Below are 5,745 nucleotides of genomic sequence, written 5' to 3' on the forward strand. Positions count from 1 at the left end.
CGCCGCCCGCCCGCTGGCGCCCGCGCAGGCCCGGCCGCGGCCCAGGTAAGCGCCCGTCGCCCCCCCCGCGGCGAGGCCTCTCGCTCCGCCGCGCGCCGCCGTCCAGTCAGGGGTCCCTGCGGAGCGTCAGGACGTTACGGCGGGGGGAGGGGAGCGGGGGAGGGGCGGCGGCGCGCGGCGGGCGTCACGGGCGTCACGGGCCCGCGTCAGGCGCGTCGGCGGCGGCGTGGCCTCCATCTTGCCGGAAGGCTGCGGGCCGCGGGCTGCGGGTGCCGGGGAGGGCATTAGGCCGGGCTGCATGGAGCGGGCCGCGTGGCTACCCCCACTTCCCGTGGGACCGCGTGAATTCTCCCCTTCCCTGGGGGCCTTGTGGATGCCCCTCTCCCTTGGGGGCCTTGTGGATACACCCCCTCTCGTGGGGGCCTGGTGAATGCCCCCCCTTTCCCGTGGGGGCTGCGTGCGTGCAACCCTTTGGTGAGACCCGTATCTCATTGGTCCCCTTGGTAGGAACCAATCAATATGGGTCCATTGCCAGTAATGACCTGTCACATATTTGTTTAACTTTATAGTTCATGTAGTCGAGCGACACTTCCAGGGAATCAACGTTTTCTTTCTTTGCTAACACTGCAAATACAGTTTCAGTTACATCAGTATTTTTTAACTTAAAAAAATCTGTGCATAACTGAAGTATGTAACTTGATGAGTTAAGTGTGCACCCATAAAACCACAATCTATGCTATTAACCTGTCAGTCACCTCCAGAAGTTTATTCCCGTTCTCATTAGTTTGTGATAAGAACGCTTAACTAGCAAAATTTTAAGTATACAGTACGATATTGTTAACCATAGGTCCTATGCTGTACCTTAGATTTCTAGGACTTAGTCATTTCGCATAACTGAAGCTTTGTACTTTTTGATGTGTCCCATTCCCCCTCCACCAGCTCCTGGCAACCACCATTCCACTGTCTGCTTCTCCGCGTTTGACTATTATAGATTCCTCATGTTAAGTGGTAGCATGTAGTATTTTGTCCTGTGTCTGGCTTATTTCCCTTAGAATGACGTTCTCTACATTCATCCACGTTGTCACAAATGGCAGAATTTCCTTTTTTTTTTTTTTTTTTTAAGGCTAAGTTATATTTCATTGTATGTGTATACCAAATTTTTATTCAGTCATCTGTCCGTGGGCATTTAGGTTGCTTCCATATCTTAGCTATTGTAAATAACGCTGCAGTGAACATGGGGTGCAGGTGTCTCTTGGGTATCCTGATTTGTTTTCCTTCCGATGTACACCCAGAAGTGGGGTTGCTGAACATATGGTAGTTCTATTTTTAGTCTTTTGAGGAACCTGGGTACTACCGTTTTCATAGTGGCTGCACCAATTTATGTTCCCACCAACAGTGTAGGTCAGTCCGTTTAGGGTAAAACCAAATGGATTAAATAAATTACAAATGTAACAAGATAAATTAAGCAGACTGTTAAAAAATTGTTTCTTTGTAGGAAGTGTAAAACTTTGGGAAGACATACTGGACGGGGGGCGGGGTGGGGCGGGGATTTGTACATATACATCATACACTTAAGAGCCGGGTGCGTCCTGGCTGGGTGTGACGCAGGGTGTGGTCGAGACTGGTCAGCTAGTGCACTGCGCCCCCCTTGCCCCCAGGAGGGCAGGGCCAGGAAGCCCAGATTCTCAAGGAAATGCAGGACTAGGGGGACCACCTCTAGGGATGAATTCTTGTGACATTTTTCAAGAGAAGCCGGAAATCTGATTTTTAAAATGTGAACCCTGTAAAATTTGAAAAAGCTGGCAACTAATTAAAAATTTTGAAACACAGTGAGAATCAAAGAAATTGTGCTGGGACTTCCCTGGTGGTCCAGTGGGTAAGACTCTGCGCTCTCAATGCAGGGGGCCTGGGTTCGATCCCTGGTCAGGGAACTAGATCCCGCATGCATGCTGCAACTAAGAATTTGCATGCCACAACTAAAGATCCCGCATGCTGCAATGAAGATCCGGCGTGCCGCAACTAAGACCCTGCACAGCCAAGATAAATAAATAAATATTAAAAAAATAAAAGTTGTGTCCGTTGGCCACTGCTTTGTGACCTCTGCTATGTTTCTAGTGGTATTTTTATAAAAAAAAAATTTTGTGATTATTTGGAAGACAACGGAAAGTCAGATCTGAATCCAATGTACTTACTGCACACTCACATTTTTGTCCTGTTTTTGCATATTTATGCCTAAGAATGCTACTTTAGAAATACTTCCTCCTATCTTCTTTACCTAAAGGTTAATTGGGAAAGAAGAATTTTGAAAACTTGATATTGGAGAGGCAGGAATTCCGGTTTGTGTGTTCCCACTGCTTAGCGCTCTGTGCGGTTTTGAGATGTGGGTTCCCACTGCTCAGCGCTCTGTGCGGTTTTGAGATGTGGGTGAGGACAGCCACCCATAGGGTGGGTCCCTGCCTTTCTGCAGCTTTGAGCTCAAGCGTGGCTTTCTGGCCCCCTTGGAGTCCACCCGGTGAAAGCAGCGGTACCTCGGTGAGAGCCAAGCACCACGGAGCAACGTTACTTTAAGGGCGATTTTAAAGTGGTCTTTTTTTTTGGGGCAACGTGCGGCTTGTGGGATCTTAGTTCCCTAACCAGGGATTGAACCCGTGCCCCCTGCATTGGAACCGCGGAGTCTTAACTGCTGGACCGCCAGGGAAGCCCCCCTACGTGTAGCTTTTTGAGGAACTGCCAGACTGATTTCCACAGCGGCTTCACCGTTTTGCTTGTCTGCTAATGGTGCACAGTGTTTCCAGTTTCCCCGCATCCTGACCACATGTACTTTCCGTTTGTTTATAATAACCATCCTGGTGGGTGTGAAGTGGTATCTCCTTGTGGTTTTTGTGTGCATTTCCCTAGTGATTAGGGATGTTGGGCATCTTTCCAGTGGCTTACAGGTTATTTGCGTATTTCCTTTGGAGAAATGTCTACTCTGAGTCCTTTGCCCATGCTTTAAGTTGTGTTCTTGTTGAGCTGTATCCTGGATGTGAATCCCTTGGCAGACATGTGCTTTGCAGGCACTGTCTTCCAGTGTGTAGGTTGTCTTTTCAGTCTCCTGAGAGTGTCCTTTGATGCACAATCGTTTTTAATTTTAACGGAGTCTAATTTATGTGTTTTTTCTTTTGTTGCCTGTGCTTTTGGTGTCATATTCAAGAAATCATTGCCAGGGAACCCCCTGATGGTCCAGTGGTTAGGACTCTGCGCTTTCACTGCTGAGGGCCTGGGTTCCATCCCTGGGCAGCAAACTAAAATCCCACAAGCTGTGCTGGTGCAGCCAAAAACAAAGAAAAAAAGAAAGAAAAGAAAAAGAAAAAGAAATCTTTGCCAAATCCAGTGTCAGGAAGATTTTCCCTTGTGTTTTCTTCTAAGGGTTTTACAGTATTTGCTCTTATGTTTGGATCTTTGATCCGTTTTATGTTAATTTTTGTCTGTGGTGTAAGGGTCCAGCCTCATTCTTTTGCCTGCAGATGTCCAGTTGTCCCAGCTCCACATATGGATGAGACTGTCCCCATTCCCCATTGAATGGTCTTGGCACCCTTGTCAAAAATCAGTTGACCATATATGCCAGGATACAGTAGCATTTTTTTTTGGCCAATTTAATTTTTTTAAAAGATTCGCAAATGGTAAACTTTTATGGTTGTTTGGTGTACAGTTCTATGAGTTTAACACCTGTATAGATTCATCGTGTAGCTGCCCCCATGATCGGAATACAGAACAATCCCGTCACCCCCAGAATCTCCCTTGTGCCGTCCTTTTATGCCTATCCTCCTCCCCCAGCCCCTGGCACCAATGATTTGTTCTCTTATCACTAGAGTTTCGTCTTTTCCAAAATGTCATGTAAGTGGACTCATACAGCCTACAGGCCCACCTTGTTTTATTGGGCTTCACTTTTTGTGCTTCGCAGATACTGTATTTTTTACTAATTGAAGGTTCGTGACAACCTTGCATCGCGCAAGTCTATCAGCGCCATTTTTCCGACAACATTTGTTCACTTTGGGTCTCTGTGTCACATTTTGGTAATTCTCGGAATTTTTGAAGCTCTTGCATTATTAATATGTTTGTTACAGTGATCTGTGATCCGTGATCTTTGGTGTTACTACTAAGACTCTGAGGGCTCAGATGGTGGTTAGTATTTTTTAGCAATAAATTATTATTTCATTAAGGTATGTATGTCATTTTTAGGCGTAATGCTATTGTACACATAATAGACTATAATATAGTGTAAATATAACTTTTATATGCACTGAGAAACAAAAAACGTCACGTGCCTCACTTTATGGTGACGTTCACTTTATTGTGGTGGCTGATACCTCCAGGGTCTGCGTGTGTAACCCACTCAGCGTGATTCTCTGGAGATCCATCCAGGTTGTCGCACATATCAAGTAGCTTATTTATTTATTATTTATTTATATTGCTGAGGAGTATTCTTTTGTAAGGTTTGTTTCTCTTTTCGTCTGCTGAAGGTCATTTGAGTTGTTTCCAGTTTCTGCCAGTTATGAATGAAGCTGTCATAGAATTGTGTGTACGGGTGTCTAAGGAAATCCAAGTCTTCGTTTCCGTGGGGCAGATACTTAGGAGTGGGGTTGCTGGGTCCTGTAATAAGAGCACACGTAGCCTTCTGAGAAACGTCCAGACCCTTTTCAGAGTGGCCGCACCAAGCAGCTGTGTGAGAGTTCCAGCTGCCGCACATCCTCACAGTCTTCATATCGCCAGCTTTTTGTTGGTGCTTTTTGAGCCGTTCTAATAGGTGTGGTAGTATTGTTATGGTTTGGGTTTGCATTTTCCTGTGGGTTAATGATGCTGAGCATCTTTCTATGTGTTTACTGTTTTTTCTTTTACTATTTATTTATTTGGCTGCACTGGGTCTTAGTTGCGGCACGTGGGCTCCTTTAGTTGCGGCATGCGGGATCTAGTTCACTGACCAGGGATCAAACCCAGGCCCCCTGCACTGGGAGCGCAGAGTCTTAACCACTGGACCACCAGGGAAGTCCCTCTGTGTGCTTATTTGGACTTCCCTTTTGGTGAAGTGTCTGTTCAAACCTTCTGCCTACTTTTATTTATTTATTTAAAAAAATTATTTGTTTATTTGGCTGTGTCGGGTCTTAGTTGCGTCGTGCAGGCTTAGTTGCTCTGCGGCATGTGGGATCCTAAGTTCCCTGACCAGGGCTCGAACCCACGTCCCCTGCATTGGAAGGCGGATTCTTAACCACTGGACCACCAGGGAAGGCCCCACTTTTGCCTGCTTTTAAATTGTGTTGTTGTTGTTGAGTTCTTTGTATATTCTGCATGCAAGTTCTTTGTCAGACATGCGATTTGCAAGCATTTTCTTCCACCTATAGCTTGTCTTTGCATTTTCCACTATATTCTCTATTCGTTGTATTATAATATACATACTTCATTTTGGGGCAGGTTTATGTTCACAGCACAGTTGAGCAGGAGCCCCCAGAGTTCCCAGGTACCCCCTTCCCAGCCTCCCTCAGCACGAACATCCTCACCAGAGTAGTATGTTTGTTACAATCACAAACCCCAGTTGACCCATCATCAACCAGAGTCTATAGTTTACATTGGGGTTCATTTTTGGTGTTGTACAGTGTATGTTTTATTTTTATACTTTTTAATTAAGACTTAAGTTTTCAGAGCACTTTCAGGTTTACAACAAAATTGAGAAAGAGTTCTAGAGACTTCCTGTGTACTCCCTGCCCCCAC

Source organism: Monodon monoceros, unplaced genomic scaffold (assembly GCF_005190385.1).
Source record: "Monodon monoceros isolate NGI ecotype Baffin Bay Population unplaced genomic scaffold, NGI_Narwhal_1 Super_Scaffold_13, whole genome shotgun sequence".
In the NCBI taxonomy this organism is placed as follows: Eukaryota; Metazoa; Chordata; class Mammalia; order Artiodactyla; family Monodontidae; genus Monodon; species Monodon monoceros.